The 25840-nt window shown below is 45.7% G+C and overlaps 1 protein-coding gene across 1 annotated transcript in view; it reads right to left on the minus strand.

Annotated features, from left to right (window-relative positions):
- Positions 1 to 22240, minus strand: part of LOC137427361 (uncharacterized) — a 123740-nt gene extending 101500 nt beyond the window's left edge. Inside the window, exon 1 of the mRNA XM_078778378.1 lies at positions 22217 to 22240. The gene's annotated coding sequence lies outside the window, so the exon portion shown is untranslated. The remainder of the gene's footprint in view (positions 1 to 22216) is intronic.
- Between the last annotated feature and the right edge of the window lie 3600 nt (positions 22241 to 25840).

The raw sequence follows: 25840 nt of genomic DNA on the forward strand, positions 1-25840 counted from the left end.
AATGTCTGTCATATTTGTGAGGAGAAAATTGGTAAAGGTCTAAAGGTTAGAGACCATTGTCATCTCACTGGTAAATATAGAGGTCCGGCTCATCAAAGTTGTAATATTAATTATCAACTCCCCTCTTTCATTCTTGTTTTTCTTCATAACAACGCTCATTATGATACACATCTATTTATCAAGGAACTCTCAAAGACTTCTGGAAGTATCTCGGCAATTCCAAACACAGATCAGAAATACATTTCATTCACAAAAACAATTCACACATCTCCTATTACTCATATAAGATTTCTTGATACATTTAAATTCATGGCAAGTCCATTGGCTAACTCGGTTCAAAATCTAAAAGAGTTTCCATGTCTTTCAGAGTATTTTTCAGATAAAGATTTACTAACACAAAAGGGAATTTACCCCTATGACTATATGGACTCATTTGAGAGATTCAATGAAACACAACTTCCTTTAAAAGAAAATTTATATAGCAAATTAAATAATAGTCATATATCTGATAAAGATTATGTACACGCACAAAATGTTTGGAAAAAATATAACATTAAGAATCTTGGTGAGTATCACGATTTGTACCTCAAAACTGATGTGCTTTTGTTGGCTGATGTGTTTGAGGCTTTCAGAACAATCTGTCATTCTGGATATGGATTGGATCCTGCTCACTATTACACTGCTCCTGGATTGGCTTGGAGCACAATGTTGAAAATGACAAAACAAGCTTTGGATTTGATAACCGATGTTGATATGCTTTTGATGATTGAAAAGGCAAAGAGAGGAGGAATTTCACAAGTCTGTTCAAAGAGATATGCTAAAGCAAATAACAAGTACATTCCAAATTATGATCCATCGGTAGAGAGCTCCTACTTGATGTATTATGATGCGAACAACCTGTATGGCTGGGCAATGTCTCAGGCTCTTCCTTATGGAAAACTTAGATGGGTAAAGGAAAAAGATTACAAAAAGGTTTTACAAGATGTATGTATCTCTACACAAAAAGAATTGGATGATTCAAAGGTTGGTTATTATTTTGAGGTCGATTTGAAATATCCAGAGGAACTTCATAACCTACACAAAGATCTCCAATTTGCTTGTGAAAAGGAAAGTCCAAAGAAGGAGTGGTTAAGTGATTATCAACAATCATTTAATATAGGTGAATCAACAGAAAAATTACTTACTACATTATATAACAAGAAAAATTATGTTCTACACCAAAGAAATTTGCGACAATATTTATCAAAAGGTCTAAGAGTAGAGAAGATCCATAGGGTTCTAAAGTTCAATCAAAGCCATTGGTTAAAGGGGTACATTGATTTTAATACACAAAGAAGAACAGAGTCAAAAACAGATTTTGAGAAAGACTTTTATAAATTGATGAATAATGCGGTCTTTGGTAAGACCATGGAAAATGTGAGAAAAAGACAAAATATCAGACTATCAACATCTTGGAAACAAGCATCAAAATTAATTAATAGACCGAGTTTTACTAGAGCTGAGGTCTTTACTGAGAACTTTTGTGCGATCCATTTGATTAAAGAGAGTATTGAAATGGACAAACCTATTTATATTGGAACATCAATTCTTGATTTATCAAAGTCATTAATGTATGATTACTTTTATAATAACTTGAGGAAGAAATATCAAAATGATGTTAATCTACTTTATATGGATACAGATAGTTATATTTTGCAAATTAATACTGATCATGTTTATTGAGACATGAAAAAGGACATTAATATCTATGACACTAGTAATTACAGTCCAGAGAGTGAGTTGTTCTCTTCTAAAAATAAAAAGGTGATTGGAAAGTTTAAGGATGAATTAGGAGGAAATGTCATGAGTGAATTTGTGGGATTGAGGTCAAAGGCTTATGCTTATAAATACATTGTGAATAACGTTGAAAAGACTGATAAGAAGTTAAAAGGTGTAAAGAAAAATGTTATTAAAGAAACAATAAACTTTAAGGATTATTATAACTGTTTAACAACAAAGAAAGAAGAGTTTAGAAAGATTAATGGAATAAGAAGTTATAAACATAAATTATATTCAGAAGAGGTGAATAAGAAAGCATTGGGGGCTTTTGATGATAAGAGGTTTATTTTAGAAAATGGAATTGATAGTCTCCCTTATGGTTATATAAGTATATAAGTGATAAGTTAAAAAGGGGGGGGGGTTAGGGATTTTAACGGGCTACCGCCACCTTTTTACTATTATATAAATGATAGAACCAAGTACCAACCAGACTAAAGAGGGGAGGTGTAATCAACCTTGGTATATAAATGGTAAACATAACGAATGTGAAAAATATCAAATAGGTATAATTGAAAAGACAACTGGTAAAAAAGTTCACAAAACAAATAAGAGAATTAATTTAAATACTGGTGAGTTGGGTAAAAAAGATGGAAATATTTTTGAGTGGACGGAAAACTTTGATGGTTGTCAGGAAAATATATACTTTAATTTTAAAATGGTGTGTGGCACAGGAGGCGCTCAAAAAAGAACATTGAGGGAGGTTTATCATTTTATTGGAGCTCAGTTAAAATATCTTGATAAAGAACCAAACTCAAACATATACTTTGTTATTGGTGAAGATGGTGAAGGTGAAGATGGTGAAGATGGTGAAGTTGGTGAAGTTAAGGTGAAGTTGTAGATGGTGAAGTTGTAGGAGATTAGATGGTGAAGAGAGTTGTAGGAGAATTAAATTATTTCCTACGCATAAACAAATATTTGTAGGATCGTTGTTTGAGTGGTCTACTAAACAACAACAATGATCATCGATATTAAGAGTAAAAGGTTAAAAGGTCCACAAGGCCAAGGGGGTGTTATGGGGAAATGAAGAAAAGTTATGGTGAGAGGGAGCAAATATTCATAGGATCATTGTTTGAGTGGTCTAATGAACAACATTAAGGATAAGAGTTGGTTATCCTTCGCTATAGCTATTATGTCAAAAGGCCAAAAGGTTCGTAAAGATCAGGGTGGCAGAAATAGAGGTGTTAATGGGCAATGAGGTTAAGAGGAAAATTAACATGTAAGTCAATGGGAAAATGAGTGTCCCAGAAGCAACATACTGTATATACACTACTAAAAAGCAATGAAGAGTAGAAAGGTGGGAGGGCCGACGGGATTTGTGGGAGACATGTTGAAAGCAGCGGGAAGTTGGGGTGTGAAGAGAATGACAGAGATCTGCAATCTGGTGGTGAAATAAGGCCGCATTCCAGTGGATTGGGAACTGAGTACCCTCATCCCTCTATACAAGGGGAAAGGTGACCCTCTGGACTGTGGCTCGTATCGAGCGATAAAGTTATTGGAGCATGGAATGAAGGTATTGGAAAGGGTGTTGGAGAGGAGGATAAGGAAGAAAGTGAAGATTGACAAAATGCAGTTTGGATTTATGCCAGGAAGAGGAACGACAGACGCGCTTTTTATTGTGAGGCAGTTGCAGGAGAAGTACATGGAGAAGAGGAAGAAGTTGTTTCTTGGGTTTGTTGATCTGGAGAAAGCATTCGATAGGGTTCCACGTGAAGTCGTGACATGGGCATTGAGGAAGTTAGGAGTGGAGGAATGGTTGATCAGAGTCGTGATGGCAATGTACAAAAGAGCGCGCACAGCTGTAAGGATGAAGGACGGGAACAGTGGTGAGTTTGAGGTGAAGGTGGGAGTGCATCAGGGGTCGGTACTAAGTCCACTACTATTTGTAGCTGTGATGGAGGTACTGGCTCGGAATGTAAAGGAGGGTTTACCGTGGGAGTTGTTGTATGCAGATTATCTGGTGTTGATTGCAGAAAGTATGGATAGACTGAAGGAGAAGATGAACAAGTGAAAGGAATGTATGGAGACAAAAGGTCTGACACTGAAGGTGAATATCGGAAAAACGAAGGTGATGGCAAGTGGTAAAGCATGTGGTGAGGTGGAAAGAACGAGGAAGTGGCCGTGTGCTGTGTGCAGGAAGGGTGTCAGAGTGAATTCCATTCAATGTACAATGTGCGCTGGGTGGGTTCATCAAAATTGTAGTGGTTTGAGAGGGTCATTAACCAGTGTGGCAGCTACATTCAAGTGTAAGGTGTGCACAGAGGGAGCTGCAGATGGAGGAAATGTTGATTTGGATCTTGGAGACGGTGTGAAGCTGGAAGGTGTGAAAACATTTTGTTACCTAAGAGACATGCTGGATGGAGAAGGTGGATCAGACTCGGCAACGGTTGCTAGAGTGAGATGTGCATGGAAGAAGTTTCGGGAACTGAGTGGCATGCTGACGAGGAGGGGAGTGTCGTTGAAGCTAAAGGGAAAGGTGTATGCTGCATGTGTGAGAAGTGTTATGATTTATGGGAGCGAGACATCGGTAATGAACATAGAGCAGCAATGAAGGCTGGAAAAGGAGGAAATGCGAATGGTTCGGTGGATGTGTGGAGTATCGTTGAGAGAGAGGAAGACAAATGATGAATTGCGAAAGATGATGGTAATAGAGCCTGTGATTGATGCTGTGAAGAGGAACAGGTTGAGCTGGTTTGGTCATGTGTTGAGGAAGGATGAAAGTGACTGGTTGAGAAGAGTGATGGAAATGAATGAAGAAGGAAGTGGAGGACGGGGAAGACCGAGAAAGACTTGGCTGAAGATGGTCGAAGTAGAAATGCGGGCAAGGGGGTTAACAAGGGGAGATGCAGAAAATAGGGCAAAATGGAGAAGGTCGTCATGGGGACCGCAAGGCTAACCCCCGCTCTTGCAGGGAAAATGGCCTTAAAATGCCTGTTGTTGTTGTTTTTGTTGTTGTTGATGATCGTGGTCCACAATCTTTCGATATGAGATCGAGGGTGGGTCTCACTTTGCCGACAAAAATATCACCTTGTGAGTGGTGATAAGCACAGCGTAAAGGGAATGCTCCATCTCAAAGAAAGAAAGCACTGTCACGTGATGAATCATGGGAAAAACAACGTTTCCCCTGATGTTTAACTCGACAGGACTATTAGAAAATTATGACATGAGTTTAGTATTTGTAGAAAAATCATGTTAAGTGGATTAACAACTCATTTAATGTGAACAAATTCAATAATCACAATAAAAATCTTTTCATTCTTAAAGTAAATATTGTACGATCATAAAACAACCCTCATTAGTAAATGGACTACCATGTGAGTGCGACATAAGTGGACCATTGCTCATTTTTAAATCAGAACACCTGTCCCAAGGATGAAACAAAACTACCCCAGCGATGTTGAAGAGCGAAACATAGCTCAACGAGGACTACATTCGGTGGAGATCATACCTCCACCAGGTGAACTGTTTTTGTCTTGTTTGGTTTTTGCAAATCTTTGTCGGTGTGTTTAGAATAGGTACACCGTATCCCTTTGTGTAAGAGGGGACTAAACGGTTGGCGTCAGGAAGGGCATCCGGCCATCATAAACATTGCCTCAAAAAGGGAAACATGATGATTGCCATGGGGCATGCAAGGCTAACCCCCACTCTAGCAGGGAAAATGGCCTTAAAAAAGGGAATTTAACCTTTGAGTACAGATGACGTCCAGTGCCACAACCCGCGAAAAAGGTTTGCATACGGACGACGTTACAACACGTCATCGACTATACCTATAAATAGATCGTCAGTACATAGTTGCATTCCTGTACAAAAATGCCAAATTTATTCCGTTTTATCAAATTTATCGATGTTCGAGAATTTTTTTTAAATTTCTTTGGGTTACTGGGGATCCCGGGATTATCAAAAAAAAATCCCGCACTGAAAGGGTTAAAAAAGGGAATTTGGTCAGACAATGATAGGTTGGTCTGGATTTGACTTGAACCAAAATCGAATCGCTTGTTCTTGTCACTTACCCAACTCATAAACCAAGTTTTGTCCGAATCTGTCCACAACTTTTTGAAATAACGTGTTATATGTCGCCTTTGGTTCTCCCTCAATGGTGAAGAACCACTTTCTCGGACCTGGATGCAGATCTTCAGCAAAATTCAATTATTTCTTCCTTTTCACTTACCCAAATCATCCACCAATTTCCGTCCGAATCTGTCCAAAACCTTTTGAGATATCTTGCTATATATATTGTTACAGAAACGGAGCATGGCACTCCCCTTAGCGGGGGGGGGGGGGGGGGGGGGTTAATCCCCCTTATATTTGCACTGGCCGTCTCCACTCCTGAAGCCACCCCGCTCCCTCCAGAGAGGCAGGGGGGCAACCCCGTTTGAGACTGCGGACAAGATGTTATTTTGCCGAGCGTTATACCAGCCCGCGGCTCGAACCATTAGCAATACTAAACCCGATCCTAAACGTTGGCCAAATCGTGCCACAGGTGTTCAATGATGGAAAACTCTAAAACGAACGGATGTGAAGAAAAGAAGGCAGAGTAAGGAAGAACAGGAATTTATTACTAACTATTGTACAAAACCAAAGAAACCAAGGAGAAGGAAAGAAATGAAAATAATTTACAGAAGAGGAGGACACAGTGCAATTCTACTTATCTATACAGTCTTACTTATTCCCAGGGACAACACGGACAAACAGACGACAGTCAGACTTACACGGGGATGATGACAGGAATGGCAGGAGGTGGATGGCTGGACGGATGAGGAGGTGGGACCACAGGGCTGGAAGGGTGCGGGTCCGGTTCGTGTCAAAGGCAAGGCTCGAGGTGAGCAGCCGCCGACCCTCCTCACTCTCGTTCGTACGGCGGCGTTGCTTCGCGGCCGCGAGTCGAACTGCCATTAAAGCTCAACTCCTTCTCAACTCAACTCAGCTGCGGTGGACTCAGCTGCGGTGGACTCAGCTGCGGTGGACTCAGCTGCGGTGGACTCAGCTGCGGTGGACTCAGCTGCGGTGGACTCAGCTGCGGTGGACTCAGCTGCGGTGGACTCAGCTGCGGTGGACTCAGCTGCGGTGGACTCAGCTGCGGTGGACTCAGCTGTGGTGGACTCCTCATTCATCTGCTGTGGGGGCTTACTCAGTCATCTGCTTCAACTGGACTGAGGTGGGGGCTCCGCGTGACGGGTTATATAACCACGCCCTAGAATCTTCTTGAACCTCCCCGAAGTTTCTTTCCTCCGCCCTCTCAGGCCAAATCCCTCATGCTTGGTTGGTTGATCGGGGGTTGGCTCACTCCTCCTTCTCATGACGAGGTGGAGACACGCCTTTCTTCTCCGAGCTGACCGCGTGCGTAATGGAGTTTTGAGTGAAGAAAACCGCCCAATGCAACGGTGGCGAACGCCACAGAAAACCGCCCAATGTTACGGTGGCGAATGCCGCAGAAAACCACCCAATGTTACTGGCACTTTGAAGAGATGATTTGGGGGAAACTTGAAAAGGGAACTATCTTATTCGATTCGATGCAATGCAGAGTCAACTAATGGGAAACAGAGCCTTATACTGACATGGAATAAAGAGATAACTATTTAGAAGGGTACATGATTTTCTACGTGCATGCGATGGACTAACTAAGGGGATGACCTTTGACTTTTACAATTAACGGAGGTATTTACAAGGATCATTACATTTACAGAGGGTGATATTTACAAACAGGATTCTCAAATCCGCAACACTGCACCCTCATCCTCCAGGCACGTCCTGGGCCTATAAAACTTAACTTAGTGTGGCACGTAGGTGTAATTCCCTCTACAATTAACCTGACCCTGAGTGTGACAGTTTTAAAACACAAATAAGTATGTCCCCCTGCTGCATTGCACCCTATCTAACAGATTCACGCCCACAGGATAACCGAATTGCGGAATGGTTTTCAAACTAAACATGTACGGTAGGGAGAATTATTTACAAGTGACGTTACTTGGACTATTTACAAAACGCAACCCAAGACCTGTGATTTTTCCTTTTGGGAACAAAAAAAGAATAAATCCTGTGGGAGGGGAGGAGACAGCATGCACTGCATCGACGCACCAGCACCAATAATCACCAAAGCACCACTCACCAAAACGCACCGGAGTGCACAGTCACCACAGTTCAAATTTTTTAAAAACCCTGTTGGCGGTCTTGTTCTTCGGCTCCCTCTGCTGGCCATTGTTCTTCCTGATGTTGTCTTTCTTCACGTTCTTCTTGCTGGCGGCCTATTTGCAATAATAATAAAAAGCACAGAACGTGTCCACTTTTTTTATTTATGGCCCACAGGGGCCGACTATGGGTGGTTCACCTGTGGGCTTGGTGCCACCTCACCGAGGTCCGCAAGCAAGATCTTCCTCTGGCCAACCTGGCCGGTCCCAGGAGAGGGGCCATGCCACAAAACTGGTGGTCCATAAGTGGTGCTTGGCCACAGACTGTGGTCCATAAGTGGTGCGTGGATGCAGGCAGCTGGTTGCGGAAATTCCGGGCACACCGACGCGGCCCCCGCGCACGCTCCCCCCAGTGCCCAGAGAGCACGGTCCTCAGTTGGGGAAGGAAGACAGAGATGACAGGTTCACGAGGGGTAAAGGCGCAAGGGTACACATCAACACAGGTAATGCAGAACAAGGTGCGCACGGAAAGCGAAGTGAGAAAGCTCATCCCTACCGTACGTCACCCCCCCTGTTACCTACTCCACCCTTGCCCTTACCCATATTTACAACAATCTACACATTACACTACAATTTACAAATCCGTCGCTACCGTCTCGTCCTCCCCATATTTCCCCGAATACCAAATTCGTCACAATCCCATTGTCTAAATTTGCCATCACCAATTCATCATCAATCCTCATAAGGAGGGAGAGATGGAACATCAGCACAATGTCACACCCACGTCATGATGCGTCTCACATTCCAAACATTTGCACAAAAATAATAAAAACATGGCATGGTGTGGAGTTCTGTCACCTCAGGTGAGTGGATGTCGATGGTGCGAGGAGATTCTTAATCCCAACTATCCTCTAAATGACTTTAATACACTTTACACTACCCGGGGTCTTTCCCTGTCAATCCATTGGCCATCTTACAATCTATGCGGTTTTAAGAACCAAATTCCCATTGACCAAACTGTGGTGCTTCCTCAATTTGGGGTCTCACTCCCCCGGTTCAACTCCCTGTGCCTTTGCACAATTTCAGGACTGGGTCGTGTGGCTCTCCCAGCAGGTCTACCCACCTGCACACCTCCACCACTGCAGTTGCCTCCGAGCTTACCTGCTCCTTACCCTAACCTATCTAACTGGGGAAGGCCCTCTCTGACACTTACCCCCCTCGGTGCCCTCTCTGGCACTGGGCTACCCGCGTCCGTCCTTTGGATCCTCGGGCCCCATCCACAACAACTCTACCGGCTCCCAGAGCCCACCTGCGGCCTCACCTGGCCGACATCCTAACAGTGGCGGAGTGCCCATTTAACTACACACACTAACAGGCCACACGCCCAGCCATTTCCACGTCACCAATGCACCCATCCAAACACCATTCTTCCACACGCACCACAGATGCCAATATCCAACCACAATTTGCCTACTCCCTCTACCTAACTCTTAAACTACCCTCCCCGGGTATTCGTGATAGGGGTCCACTTTTCCCCCATTCACACCTTCGCACCATCCACTCCACTCCACAGTTTCCACCATACTCCCTCCACACCATCCATTCCATACTCCATGTATTCCATACTCCATGTATTCCACACACCTGTTCATTTGCACACCTGTGCAATCACACTTGGTGCCACCTGCACCCTCCTTCCTCCAGGACCATTTGCTCAACACAACACTCAATCACCATTACTCACTCATACACTGCTCCATACACTTTCGATTCTCAAACACACGTCATCATCTGATCTACCTGGTTTCCTTCTAACTCGGTGGTCCCCGTCTTGCCTTTAAACTAAGCACATACCACGTCGTTATCATCCCAACTAATCTACCTATGTCCCCACTAACTGTATAGTGTCGCTACTTAAATCTCCAGTTACCTATGGTCAATCTTCTCTGGATCCCTATCATTATCCTAACCCTCCCGGGCTAGTTTTCACTGCCATAAACCCCATAGCTAGTGCTCATGTGCCCCGTGTTGTGAGGGATGGTGGATTTGCCTTCCCACCACATCGGGCATCCTTTACTATCAATTTGGCCCATCCAATTTCCTGCAAATCAAAATTTGCCAATCACTGCCAATCATTCTACCAATCATCAATTTGCCAATCATTACAGCCAATCCTATTCACTATTCTCAATTTTGAATCCAAAACACTATTACCATCACAGTCCGCTATATCTGAGCCTTGGTGCATCGTTACATTATTAAAACTCGGCTTCACAAAGCCGAGCAATGAATTTGGGTGGTTTGGTCGCCTGCAGGTTGAATCCATCCGGCATTCGGTTCAGGGGAGGCGGTTTGGTCGGGCCGAGATTCCACGCACCATCTCGGCGCGGATCCTTGCGGTCTCCGGCCCGATGGCTCAATCTCGCCCGGTCGGAACCCCGTCCCCGCCAGGGGGCGAAGGTCCGACCTGGCTCCCCTCCCCCGGAATCGCGCCGATCGCCGCTCAGACGCGGCACCGACCATTCAGTGCGGGATCCGGCCCGAATCGCGCACGATGCTCCGAAGAGCGACGTGCTTACGGTCCCGGCCGGTCCTCGCTGCAAACAAAGCGCACCGCGCACGCTATCCGTCACCCTAAACGCAGCCCCGGTCAACGTTGATGCCTCCTGGACATGCTCACACCACTCGTTCCGTTTGTTGCTCATACATCCCATGCACTTCGTCAATTCCACCACTGTACTCCCTGTTACACACCACACCTCTTGCGCACACTCATCGTTCGCACACTTCGTTCCACACCTCTCCTCCGTTACACTCACCATGGGCGTGCACTCTTGCATCCACCCACTCACGCGCTTCCATGGGCTCTCCCACACCTGCGCCACAACCAACTCAGGTGTGCTTTCTCGCACACTCTCCCCGTCAATCCCAAACGTGCATCCTCGCACCCACTCCTCCACCAACTCACTCTCCGGGTCACTCTCACCCTCGCACGTACACTCCGTATTGCTCTCACTCTCTGTGTCACACTCCATACACTCCGACGTGCATTCCCGCTCGCACTCGGTTTCACACTCGTGCTCCGATGTGCCCTCTCGCACCTGCGCCATCACCAACTCACTCTCCGCGTCACACTCCGTACACTCCGACGTGCATTCTCGCTCGCACTCGGTTTCACACTCGCGCTCCGATGTGCCCTCTCGCACCTGCGCCACCACCAACTCACTCTCCGCGTCACACTCCGTACACTCCGACGTGCATTCTCGCTCGCACTCGGTTTCAAACTCGCGCTCCGATGTGCCCTCTCGCACCTACGCCACCACCAACTCACTCTCCGTGTCACACTCCGTACACTCCGACATGCATTCTCGCTCGCACTCGGTTTCACACTCGTACTCTGTCGTGCATTCATTCTCCGACGCACAATCTTTCCTCACAAGCGCGCCATTTACACTCACACCACTCACAGGGGACCCTTCACCAACGCCCGGATGCTTTCTCGATCCCAAGCGCGCGGAAATTCTTTTGTCGACAAACATCCTTCTACAAAATCTCCCCGCACATTATACAGACCGACTCACCTGGGGATTCTTCTTCCTCCTCGCTCCAACACCTGCAAATCTTTATTGGGGTTAGGAAGTACAACATTATGATGTGAGCACGGACTTTGCACATATTCCATCTTTCCCTGCCGCGAGTGCTTTTCTAAGTCCCTGGTCTCTCCAATTTCAATTCCCACTACTGCTTTTTCTTTATTCACCTCGACGACCGCTGGCTTGATTAAAATTCCCTCTTCCACCTCAGCGGTCGCCGGCTTCCCCAAACCCCATGGTCGTGATTTCTACCCCGGTCCAGTTACCTGTGCCTTGCTCCGACTCGCTCAACCTGCGCTCCTCGACCCGCATTACCCCATCGCGCACCCTTGGGACCCTCTCGCCCAACCCATACGCCGATTTTATGGTTACCAGTACTTGCGCCAAAAAGCTCTGCAGGTCCACAACCCCTACTTGCGCAGCGGGCGTGGCCCTCGTCGCCACGTGCGAGCCGCCACCATTTTGTGCGCCTGAAACCTCGTGCGCGAGGGCACCATCTTGTGCACCTGATACCCCCGCAACCACATCCTCATTGCTCTCCTCCTCTCTCTCTCCCCCATATACATTTCCCTGGGGTCCTGGGTCGCTTCTAAACCCTCTAACTCTACCCCCACCGGCATCCGGTCGCCTTGACTATCCATGGCACGATTTTAAAATTTGGATGTTTTAATAAAATTTTGGCCACTCGTAATTTTGAGTGCGCTAGTCGCACTCCAGGTCCGAATCCCACTCCTGACACCAATTGTTACGGAAACGGAGCACGGCACTCCCCTTAGCAGGGGGAGGGGGGTTAATCCCCCTTATATTTGCACTGGCCGTCTCCACTCCTGAAGCCACCCCGCTCCCTCCAGAGGCAGGGGGGCAACCCCGTTCAAGACCGCGGACAAGATGTTATTTTGCCAAGCGGATTAGCATCCCGCGGCTCGAACCATTAGCAATACTAAACCCGATCCTAAACGTTGGCCAAATCGTGCCACAGGTGTTAAATGATGGAAAACTCTAAAACGAACGGATGTGAAGAAAAGAAGGCAGAGTAAGGAAGAACAGGAATTTATTACTAACTATTGTACAAAACCAAATAAACCAAGGAGAAGGAAAGAAACGAAAATAATTTACAGAAGAGGAAGACACAGTGCAATTCTACTTATCTATACAGTCTTACTTATTCCCAGGGACAACACGGACAAACAGACGACAATCAGACTTACACGGGGATGATGACAGGAATGGCAGGAGGTGGATGGCTGGACGGATGAGGAGGTGGGACCACAGGGCTGGAAGGGTGCGGGTCCGGTTCGTGTCAACGGCAAGGCTCGAGGTGAGCAGCCACCGACCCTCCTCACTCTCGTTCGTACGGCGGCGTTGCTTCGCAACCGCGGGTCGAACTGCCATTGAAGCTCAACTCCTTCTCAACTCAACTCAGCTGCGGTGGACTCAGCTGCGGTGGACTCAGCTGCGGTGGACTCAGCTGCGGTGGACTCCTCATTCATCTGCTGTGGGGGCTTCCTTGGTCATCTGCTTCAACTGGACTGAGGTGGGGGCTCCGCGTGATGGGTTATATAACCACGCCCTAGAATCTTCTTGAACCTCCCCGAAGTTTCTTTCCTCCGCCCTCTCAGGCCAAACCCCTCATGCTTGGTTGGTTGATCGGGGGCTGGCTCACTCCTCCTTCTCATGACGAGGTGGAGACACGCCTTTCTTCTCCGAGCTGACCGCGTGCGTAATGGAGTTTTGAGTGAAGAAAACCGCCCAATGCAACGGTGGCGAACGCCGCAGAAAACCGCCCAATGTTACGGTGGTGAACGCCACAGAAAACCACCCAATGTTACTGGCACTTTGAAGAGATGATTTGGGGGAAACTTGAAAAGGGAACTATCTTATTCGATTTGATGCAATGCAGAGTCAACTAATGGGAAACAGAGCCTTATACTGACATGGAATAAAGAGATAACTATTTAGAAGGGTATATGATTTTCTACGTGCATGCGATGGACTAACTAAGGGGATGACCTTTGACCTTTACAATTAACGGAGGTATTTACAAGGATCATTACATTTACAGAGGGTGATATTTACAAACAGGATTCTCCAATCCGCAACAATATATATATACAGTGAACCCTCGTTTATCGCGGGGGTTACGTTCCAGAACCCCCCGCGATAAACGAAAATCCGCGAAGTAGCGACCATTTTTTTTTTTTTTTTAAATATATTTTAAAGCATTATGAACTCCCCACACTCTTATTAACCTTTCCCATACTCTTATAAACACTTCCTATACTCTTAAACACTTTTTACACTCTTAAACATACGTAATTTTAACAACATATAAAATTCTAATGGGTACTCACCATTGAAGATACTGTAGCTACCCATGGGTTCCCCAAGCAAGACCAGCATCAGAATCTCCTTGCTCCAGCCGGTGACCTCACCGGCGGGGATTCCCGGCGCGAGAGTGGCTGGTCACGTGACCGCTAAAGCGTGCCGCGCTTTGCGGGTATAATCAGCTACACCTGTTGATCACGTGACCACCGATTCACCGAAGCACGCCACGCTTGAGAGGCGTGGCTTTCGGTTTCTGGTTGTGCTTTATAATGCAGCCCGATAAATGGGCTTTTCAGTGTTCCCGAGTTGGTTTTGAGAATAAATATCTTCTCGGACGAGTTTGTGTCTTGCCCGTCATTTCGTCCGTATCAAGCAAGAGCCCCGGCTCTTCAATACTACAACTTGCGTGATGAAGATGATGATGAATTAGCTGTGCAGTACTGATGACGATGAAGGTGATGACGATGATGAATGTACTGGCGTTTTCCATACGCACGACTCTTTGTCTACCCTTCTACTGTACACTATGTACAGTATTTTATTTCTTGTAATATGTTTTAAACACTGTATTTTTCTTATTTCTTTACGTTTTTTAATTTTTTAGGCTAGAAAATGCTTATTTTACCACAAAAATATTTAAAATAATAGTATATAAAAATACATTTATACCGCAAAATCCCGCGATATAGCGAAAAATCCGCGATATAATTTTACATATACTAGCGAGAAAAAACCGCGATGTACCGAATCCGCGAAAAGTGAACCGCGATATAGCGAGGGATGACTGTATATATATATTTTTTGCCTTATCTCTGAATGGTGAAGAATCACTTTAAAAATTCTCAGATCCAGATTCCAATCTTCACCAAAATCTAATCATTTCGTCCTCGTCACAAACCCAACATTTCCACCAAATTTCATCCGAACCCATCCACAAATCTTTGAGATATCCTCTTCACAAACAGACAAACAGACGAGGGTGAAAACATAACCTCCATCCACCTTCAGTTGCGGAGATAACAAAAAGGTGAAAAGTGTTGAAAATCGCCACAAATAAACTTTTTTCATTGCACAAGCGGCAGAATCAGGAAAGGGCCCTCGGTCTGTCTCGCTCATCTAGATGTGTGCAGTTCCCAATTGGCTTGCTATCGCTTGCCAAACCAGCCGTTCCTTACCAACAGTTTTGCTGTAGTGCTTGCTCGAGTGCTTTTGCCACTTTTTGCCACTTTACAATAAACTTTTTGTTCTTAAACGAGCCTTGTCTATGTACACAAAAACAAATAAAAAAACGTCGCGCATAATCCACCCCCTATGCCCCCAAAGAAAGTTGCCATGGAGACATCAAATTATCCATTTCATTGAGATTTAAATTGACAATCTTAATCAGAGCTCGGATAAATTAGATGAAAATAGATTTTCAGATGAAAATTTATGATTTTGAAGTTTGACCCTCGTTGTCCTTTCACCTTTTGACCTCAAAAAAGTTGATTTCCCAATTCAGTGACTCAATATGCAAATGCTGTTCAATTTTCATGGCAATCGGATAAAGAATGACAATTTCAGAAATTTGACCTCAAGATGACCTTCGACCTCAAAATCAATAGGCTTCTCAGTTGTGGCTACCTTTACAACTTGCTAATGTTTCATGGCGATTTCATGACTTCAGAAATAATTGGTGGTACAATTCAGTGATCTAATGTGCAAATCATTCTTCAAATTTCAAGTGAATCGGATGAAAATTGAGGATTTTAGAAATTCCACCTTAAGTTTTTTTTTTTTTTGTATACTGAATCGAGGCTCGTGAAAGAGCTAACATTTATTTCACAAACAAATCAACCAGACAAACAAAATATACAAAAAGAGGGAGCGGCAGCCAAGATTGGGAGAGAAGGGGAAGCACACAACCACAACGTTTGAGAGCAGGGAAAAGTGTGGGAGGGAGAGGGCTTGGGGGCAGGAGGCGTGGGAAGGGGAGGGGGGGGGGGGGGTGGAGAGGTATAAAACACAAGGGGACCGAAATTAGCAGGGGTAGAAAAGATCAAGGTTTTGGATGGGGGAGGATAAGAGATGGTGGTGAACAGCTGTTTTAAAGACCTGGAGGGTGGAGTGGGCTTGAAGAGAGTGAGGGAGTTTGTTCCAGAGGCGGGAGAAAAGAGGCATGAAGGAGTGAAGGTGAGCAGAAAGTCTTGACTTTGGCAGTTTAACCATAAGAGGGTTGCAGGCAGACCTTGTGCGACCTGTAGGAATATTTGGGGGACAGAGCCCAGAGAGGGCTGGGGGGGCAAGGCCAGAGAGGAGTCGGTAGAAGACGGAAAGACTACAAACCTGCCTGCGGTGAGTGAGTGAAAGGCCCTTGGAGTTAGCTTCATCGCGGGAGATTCCAATGATTCTGAACGCTTTGGTTTCAACAGTGTGAAGACGGGCTAGGTGTGAGGCAGGAGCACCAGACCAGAGGGGAGAGCAGTATTCCATAGAGCTGCGGATGAAAGCCTTGTATGTGGTGAGGAGCTCAGGTGTGCCAAGGAAGGACTTCGCACGACGGAGGATGCCCAGTCGGCGACTGGCTTTGGAGGCCAGAGTTGAAATGTGGTTTTCCCAGGAAAGATCATGGCAAATAGTGAGACCCAAAAGCTTGAGTGACAGAACTTCTTGGAGAGGATTATTCAGAAAGTGGATGGGAGGGTTTTCCAGTCGGTCTTTTCGGAGAGACATCGTAAGAGTGTGAGATTTATCAGGATTGAAAGACATGTTCCATTTGTTTGCCCAGTCTGTGATTTTGTCCAGGTCTGCAGAGAGTGAGGAGGCTGCAGACTGCCGATCTGAGGGATGAGGAATGGAGCGACAGAGAGTAGAGTCGTCAGCAAAGAGATAGAGAGGATATTCAAGAGAGTCAGAGAGATCATTGATGAAGACCAGAAAAAGCACAGGGCCCAGAACACTACCTTGGGGAACTCCAGCCTGAACAGGAAGAGGAGATGAGAGAAACCCATTAAGGCCACACGTTGACTATGACCAGAGAGGAAGTCCGCCAGCCATGCGTGGAGATTTCCATGGATACCAAAGGAGGAGAGTTTGGTGAGCAGAGCAGGGTGCCAGACCGTATCGAAGGCACGTGAAATGTCAAGGGAGACAGCTCTAATTTCCTGTTTGGTGTTGAGGACCTCCATCCATTGTTGAGAAAGCAGAAGCAGCAAGTCCAGAGTAGAGTGACCAGGTCTGAAACCAAATTGATGATCAGAGATCAAGCCATTGGAGAAGAGGAAAGATTTCATATCTGAAGCAATGATGGATTCCATGACTTTGCTGATAATTGGGAGAAGGCTGATTGGTCTGTAGTTGCTGGGAACTGTTTTTGCACCTTTTTGTGCAAAGCGGTGATGTTGGCTGATTTCCAAGCAGATGGCAGATGACCTTGAGCAAAAGAGAGGGTGAAGAGAACAGAAAGAGGGAGTGAAAGAGCGGAAGAACATGATTTTAGGACCCGTGGGCTGATGCCGTCAGGACCAGTTGCAGAATCAGAGTCGAGGGTTGACAGAAACTTTTCCACCTTGTCAGGAGGAAAGGACACAGAGTCCAGGAGCAGCTGGGTACGACTGGGTACGGTGGGTACAGAGAGGGATGGGTTTGGGACACAAGATTTAGAGGCAAACACAGAGTTGAGGCATTCAGCTTTTTCACGTGCGGAGTCAGCCGTTAAGCCGTTTGAGGTGAGGGAGGGGATGGAGGGGGAACAAACACCAGAAACAGATTTGACCAGACGCCACCAGGATTTGGAAGAGGGAGACAGATAAGAGGGTTCGGTCTTGAGAACGGTGAGATATTGTTTCCTGGCTCTCCTGAGGGTGGACACACACTTGTTTCGGGCTTTGTGAAAGGAAATGAGATTTCTTTCCGTTGGATTTGCTTTCCAGGAGACGAAAGCAAGTTGTTTCAGGGCAACAGCCTCACCACAAGATTCCGTGTACCATGGACGGGAGGAAGGGTATGACAACTGAAGACGAGATGGGATAAATCTGTGCATGAGAGAGAGCAATTTACTTTGAAAGAATTCCCAGGATGAGTTGATGACAGAGGCGGTAGAGATGGGAGACCAGTCCAGGTGATTGATGGCTGCTTGAAGACCGTGCCAGTTGGCCTGAGAGAAATGCCAGACTCGTCGACGCTGAGGAGGCTCTCTGAGAATGGTCAGAGAGATGTCCACTTTGACAAGCACATGATCAGATGAGCCGATTGGAGCAGAAGAAGAGCAGCAGACATTTTCAGGGAAGTTTGTCATAACCAAATCCAGAAGAGAAGATGCTCCGTTGACTGAGATCCGGGTCGGGAAATTGACAGATTGTGTCAGTCCCAGTGAGTCGCAGAAGTCCTTTGCTGAAGAGCCATGGCTGGTGAGAGAGGTACCCACACCCAGCCAACTGGCATGGTGACAATTGAAATCACCACATATGAGGAAGAGAGAGTTGGGATGGGTAGATAGAAGTTGGTCCATATTATCAGACAGCGAGATGTAGATGGAGTCATCGCTGTTTGGTGGACGGTACAACACACATATGAACAAAAGGTGGGAGCGAAGGGGAAGCCGTAGCCAAAGGTATTCCTGGGGGTGAGGTGGAGAGAGGGCAGTGGAGGGCGAGTGAGGAAGAGAGTTTTTTATAAAGATAGCAACCCCACCTCCAGGACGAGGCTCAGGTCTATCATACCGGAGGAGGGAGTAACCTGGGAGAGATACCAAGGCATCAGAGACATCATGAAGGAGGAAAGTTTCTGTTAAGCAGATCACATCTGGTTTGTCAGAAGCAACCTGTATGGAGAGATCAGTCAAGTTTGAGCGAAGGCCCCGGATGTTTGAGGTCCATACCGTTAATGAAGAGGAAGGGGGAGCATCGGGTCCAGAACAGGGGGGGGGAGGGGTAGGGTAAGATGTGGAAGAGGAGGAAGAGGTAGGGAGAGAGGTATCAAAGAGGTATCAAAGATTTCAGAATAGCTTGGAGAAAGGGAAGAATGGGGCGGACAAAAGGTTTGATGGAGATTGGGTGAGGCACAGTGAGGTGTTATTTGAGGAGGGGGAAGAGCGAGGCAGAAGGTTGGGGGAGATGAAGGTGAAAGTTGGAAGGGGGAAGAAGCAGGGAGGATGCTTTGAGGAGGAGGGGTGAGAGGGGAGTCTAGGAGGGGAGGAGCAAGGGAGAGTCTCAGAGGGGAGGGGTGTGGGGGGAGTTTAGGAGGGAGGGGAGGGAAGGGGCAAGGGGCAAGGGGGGAGATTTGAAAGGGATGGGTGATGGGGAGGCTTTGGAGGGGAGGGGTGAGATTGGATTTTGAAAAGTGTACGATTCATGGGAAACGAACATTTTTTGCAAAATGAGTTTGAGACCTTCGAGTCAAAAATACGTTTGAGGACACTGAAGGAGGGGTGGAGTTCTGGATAGTTTAGGGAATGTAGAAAGGAGGAACTGTAAGAGATGGTATTATATATATTTTTTGGAATGAATAGATTTGGTGAGCAAGACGAAAGCATCCTTTTGTAGGAAAAGAAGAAAAGGGTGTTATAATATATGAGAGAAAACAGTTGTTCAGGGGAGAGATTATACATTTATAACCACGTGATCGAAGAACGAACGAACAAAAAAGAACAACAAATAAACGAATAAGACCTGGGAAGGAAATATTTTTTTGGGTTTTTTTTTTTTTTTTGAGTAGAGATATTAAACAAGGAGGTATGGGGTGAACGACTGGGACGAAACAGAGAACGAAAATAATGGCAGCGCATTCGACGAATCGCTGAGAGAAAAACAAAACCACAAGGTCGGAGACGGTACGGTAGCCTAAGCCTACGAGTACTAGGCCGCAGAATACTCGATACGCATTAACCGACGATTGTGTATACATTAGGGTGGTCCTTATTCCTCAACATTCGGATTTTCTAAGCTCCAACCCCCGGGATTCATTGGAATAGTCGAGAAAACTCTCCTGGTGAACTTTTTTTTCCAATCGGACAACATTTACCCCTCCCTCATCGACCTTGAAGTTTCACCCTGAGGAATAAAAACAACAATCCTTGAAAAAAAAATTTGTGCCATTTATTCCCAAAATGTTAGCTTATAACACACAACATACAGTATTTTATAAATGGTTACCTCATTACACAGTTAAATGTATTATACTATAACAAAAATCTTAAGCAAAATGTCCCACAAGGCTCCTAGGCCCGTCCGACTTAGTGCTCCTGCTCCTGCTGGGCCGCCACACCAGCAGCCACGGTCTTCTTTCTGGAGTCCGGGAACTCCGCGCGATGACGAGAGACAACTTGGAGGAGAAATTGCAGTTGCTCATCAGCCTGAGTTAGCATTCGGTTGTATTCCTGGATGAGGGCAACTCCTCGCTCCGCGTTGTCGTTGATGACTGCTATCCCCTGCACGAAGGCCGCCGCTGTCCGGAAGTCTTCCCGCTGCAGCCAGGTCGCGGGATCGGTGTCGAGGAAGCCGTCTTCCAGGCGCAGCTTCTGGAAGAACTGTCGCGTGTTGGTTGATGCCATGTCTTGCAGTTGGAGTCCTGAGACGTCTTGGCTGGGCAGCTTTGGGCGCTTCGCTGGAGATTCATCTCCCACCGTAGTGTGAAGTGAGGTGAGTATTTGCCTCTTCTCCTCCACCGTGACCAGGGGGTCAAAGAGCGCCAGAGCGACAAGCTCCTCCGAGAGGTACCACAGGTGCCCTTGCAGCTTGGTCAGAGCTGCCTTGCCCACGTCCCGGTTGACGTCCATGCAGGTCGTCAAATCCTTCAGCAGTTGCAGGTCGTGTCGATGGGCAGCTGCGGCCTCCGGAGCCAGTGTCCAGGCTTTCGCGTACAGGCGACTGTTGCCCTCATCCAGGAATACAACCGAATGCTAACTCAGGATGATGAGCAACTGCATTTTCTCCTCCAAGTTGTCTCTCGTCATCGCGCGGAGTTCCCGGACTCCAGAAAGAAGACCGTGGCTGCTGGTGTGGCGGCCCAGCAGGAGCAGGAGCACTAAGTCGGACAGGCCTAGGAGCCTTGTGGGACATTTTGCTTAAGATTTTTGTTATAGTTTAATACATTTAACTGTGTAATGAGGTAACCATTTATAAAATACTGTATGTTGTGTGTTATAAGCTAACAGTTTGGGAATAAATGGCACAAAATTTTTTTTTCAAGGATTGTTGTTTTTATTCCTCAGGGTGAAACTTCAAGGTCGATGAGGGAGGGGTAAATGTTGTCCGATTGGAAAAAAAGGTTCACCAGGAGAGTTTTCTCGACTATTCCAATGAATCCCGGGGGTTGGAGCTTAGAAAATCCGAATGTTGAGGAATAAGGACCACCCTAGTATACATGTACGAAAAATTAGCACCGAAAATTTTCCAAAAGATACGCTATAGGTACATACACCGAAAGATAGATACAGTCTCGACAAAAACACAATTGAGAAAGATCACTTAGCTTCGAAAGCGTGAGCGCATGGAACAGGTTCGAAAAGACGTGACCTCGCCGTGATCTCGCGAGATCTCCCTTTGGCCTATGCTCACCTTTGGCCTATGCTCACCTTTTGGCCTATGGTGACCTCAAAAATTATTGGTGGTTGAATTCGATGACCTGACATGTAAATCTTCTGCAAATTTCTTCTTCAAATCATATGAAAATTGAGCATTTTAGAAATTCAACAAAGTTGTGACCTTTGGCCGATGTTGACCTCCATATCAATCGGCTTCTTCCTTATGACCAACTCTACCATTTGGTGAAGTTTCATAAAGATCAGTTTAAAATAAAGACGCAGGAGACAACTTACTGCCTTTGCCCATCATGCCTCTGCTGTATTAACCCCACATTGATTCAATATATTGAAGCCATTTGATGGAAGATACAAGAAGACTAACAGCACAGAGACATGAGCAGGGTTTATATTGTGCAAAATATATTTCCGACATCGTGATTATGGGCTGGCAGCATTTATGTCTATTTATATATACATTTAATTTTAAAGGGAAAACTATAACACTTCGGTGGAATTTGTTTTGAAAGCCATTAACTAGACCTATTAGCCAATGTATATTCCAAGTTTCAGCTCGTTTCAATTTATAGCCCTTGAGATTTGAGCGCCAACACATTTTGGGCGGACAGACGGACAGACGGACAGACACCAACGTGATTTTGAGGGTTTTATTCATAAATGAATGCAGAATGGTCACGTGGTGGTTCGAAAACATGTGGACATCGCGGACCAAGTCACGAGCTTAACCTTCTCGATCGCTGATATCGAGTGAAGAAACATGTTAAAATCTACCAGAACGGTATCTTTAGCGCAACTCACGAATGTGTTTAAAACCCCAAATCTCCACAACATTTCCTCACCTCACAACTCGCTTTGGATAAAATGTTTCTTTCGCTGCTCGTTTCTTGGGAACCGCATCCACGCACGAATCTTCTTCTTCTTTACCATAAATCCATAATACTCATACATGATACTTCCGTCGAGTCCTGCTCTATCATTATCTCACCCCCAACAGCGTCTATTACGGGATCATTGTTTCCAGTATTTAATGTTGTTAAAATGTATTTCACACAAAAATATCCATCGCTGAAAGAAAATGAGGAAGAAGAAGGGTCGACAAGCCAAATTAGAATATACACCCCGTTGGTGTTTTCAGAGTGCGACGTCACTGAAAGGTTGTTGTTGTTTATTGGAGTGCCGGTTATTCGAGGACCAGATACCTTTCTTTCAAGTGCTCCGCATTCCAGGGTGTGTTCAGTTACCAAGCAGCTAGCTATCGCTTGCCAAGCCAGACGTTCCTTATCAACGGTATCAAATGCAGTGCTTTCGCCACTTGGTGAGCATTGTCGAAGAAACTTGGTAACTGAACCCACCTCTTGGTAACCGAAGTCTCACAAGTCACGGTAGACATGTGGAGAGAGGAAGTTTTACAGAAAGTAATCGGGTGGGTGAAGAAGAGATAGAAGGAAGAATGTGAGGGGGAAAACAGCGGGAAGGAGATCGCGATTGGCAGAGTTGGAGTGAGAGAGTCGTGGAATCCAACAAACACGTGACGAGACAGTCGAGATCCGCACATTAAATAAATACAAAATAATAATTTTTAAAAGCACACAAGAAGACACGGGTACCATTTGAGAAAACATCGCAACAAGTAATAATTGAGAACAGTTGGACGAGACAAATACAAAATGTCTGCCTTAGCATTGGAAGTTTTTCTCTTGGAGCAAAAAGGAAATCAGAACACAAACAAAACCAAAACCTCAAGTTCAGGATGAACACGTGACATTTCCAGGATAAAATCATTTTGAAGAGGGAAGATGACAATGTGAGAATTTCTTGGATTGAAAGATTTTCTTCGCTGTGGAGAACTCAAACTTCATATGGGATTGGAGATGAAAGGACACTCATCACCAGGTACCATTCTCTATCTCCACACAGAGTGTCGGGGATTACAATCCTGGGTGGGTCAACAATCCATCAGGTTACGAGATAGAGTGAGCAGGTATTTGCGAGTTGTCCATGGTGTCCGTAATAACTCACTCATACTTCGCGAAAGACACCATGGCATGTTTAACATTCACTAACTAATGCTAACAGACAGGACCCCCAGCTTAACCTCCATCCGAGAGATGGTGCACATATTGATGTATTTCCTGCATGTGCAAAACCAGGATGGCAGTTTGTAGCAGTGCTGAGAGTCAAACAAAGGTGAGATAGGTCAAAGCCGTGTGCACACCTTTAGGGTATCCGAGCAGCCCAAAAGGATGGTGATTGGAGGAAAATGCTGACTGCATTCACGGAGAACATCAGTGAGACAGAAATTAATGTGGCCTCGTGTTCAGACACAGACCTTGGAGAAACTATAGCAATTCCATCCTTTCCCAAACATCGATTTCCTCACCATTCTTGGGATCATTGCTCATCCCAGGTACACAATATTACCAAACTACCAACCCATGAATGAAAGGCAAACTTTTCAAATAAAGGTAACATGGGATATTCAATAACCATAACCTAAATTAAAATGTGACAGTATACTCCGAAATGCACCTCTCCTTGCTGTCAGAGTACATCAGTTGACACAGTATATATATATATTGTTACAGACGCGGCTTTTAGATGTTATATTGACCGAGCGGTGGTGTATTTAACTGCGTCCGAACAGTTACTCCCCGATTAAAACCCGATTTCACCCGACGTTGACCAGATCGCCCCACGGATATTCAATCGGGAAATCTCTAAAGCGATCGCAAGAGAATGAAAAAGAAGAAGAAGAATACGGAGGAAGAACAGATTTATTATACGCACACAAGCAAAGGATGGAAGAAACAGTGACACAGCGAATCCTTAACTTACACTATTCATTTTTACTTAGCCCCAAGACAAACGAGCAGGACAGGACGTTCACACTTACACAGGGGATAATTCAGGCAGGTAAGGCTTGAGATGGAGGCAAGGTCGGGAGGCCGCCGTTCGCAATTCCTCGCGGTTTTGGCGGGAAACCCTCCGTCGCGTATCCACTGCGGGAGACGCCACGCGCTGGTTCGGCACACCTGCTCCTTTTCTTGGGGTGGGGCCGTCTCTCTCCTTTCAGCGCGTCTCTCCAAAGCTGGTTTCCTTGCCGAGTACCTCTCCTCTTTGGCTTGGAGCGTTTTGCATCTCACCGCCTCTCTTTGGTGCAGCCTCTTTGCTCCTCTCCCAGGGTCATCTCCAGCTCATCTTCAGTCATCTCTCCAGTCATCTCTCATCTGGTAAAGCAGTCCCTTTTATCACCTCGGCCGAAATCAAGCCGCCGGCTCCGAGGGCACGCCTACCGGGTCACTCACCGCGGTGTTGATTGGCTGTTAGGGCCGGTTCACTCCTTCCCTCTTCTGACGAGGTGGAGACACGCCTTTCTTCTCCAACCTTACCTCGTGGCCAATGGTGGTTGAAGAGAAAAACCGACCAAAATGCGGAAGGCAAATGGAAGGGAGGTTTTGGGGAAATTGGAAGGGCCTACGCTTATTTTGTTTGATACAATGCAAAGTCAATCTAGTGGGAAAACACATACTTAGCCTACATGGAATAAGGAAATACACTATTTAAAAGATATATCGTGACCTGCGTGTATATTCCATGCAATTAACTAGGACGCTGACTGCGACCATTATTTACATTAACAGGGTGGTACCGTACGTTTGTAACGTTCACATTGTAACGTTTTCACATTCGTTACACTTCCTCCAAAATTGTTACACTTCTCAAAAACCGTTACACTCTTCTCAAAATCGTTACACACTTCTCAAAATCGTTACAATATATATATATATATATATATATATATATATATATATATATATATATATATATATATATATATATATATATATATATATATATATTATATATATATATATATATATATATATATTGTTACGGACGCGGTTTAGATGTTATTTTTGACCGAGCAGTTGGTATGACCACGACCGAACAGTTATTCCCCGACTAGACCCCGATTCCACCCAGACGTTGACCAAATCGCGCTATGCTAAATCAATGATGGAAAGGACACAACGACTGGGATAGATGAAACGACGCAAGGGGTACAGTTCTCAAGACCTCCGGAGGAGGGTATAATTACAGTGGTGGAGAAAAGGGGGTAGATTACACGGCAGAGTGAGGTAAAAGACACAGAAGAGATGGGCACTTAAATACAATCTTATCTTATCCCAGACAGACCACAGACAAACGGAACAAGGCTGACTTACACAGGGATTGATGGCAGGAAGGGACAGGTAGGTTGATAGCACAAGGTGCACCTTGGCTCGGGGACAGGATAAAGCACGGTCCAGTCCAGAGGATGCGGGGAGGCCTCACAGCGCTCGGAGGGTACGTCTTGCTTGCTCCAAGCTCAGCACGCATCTGACGTCACCTCCCTCTTCCTGCGCATGCTCAGCGGGGAGTGACACGCCCTCGGCTGGTTGGCTCCGCCCCCCTGGGGCCGG

The sequence above is a fragment of the Myxine glutinosa genome, chromosome 5 (genome assembly GCF_964187855.1).
Source record: "Myxine glutinosa chromosome 5, kmMyxGlut1.1, whole genome shotgun sequence".
NCBI lineage: Eukaryota > Metazoa > Chordata > Myxini > Myxiniformes > Myxinidae > Myxine > Myxine glutinosa.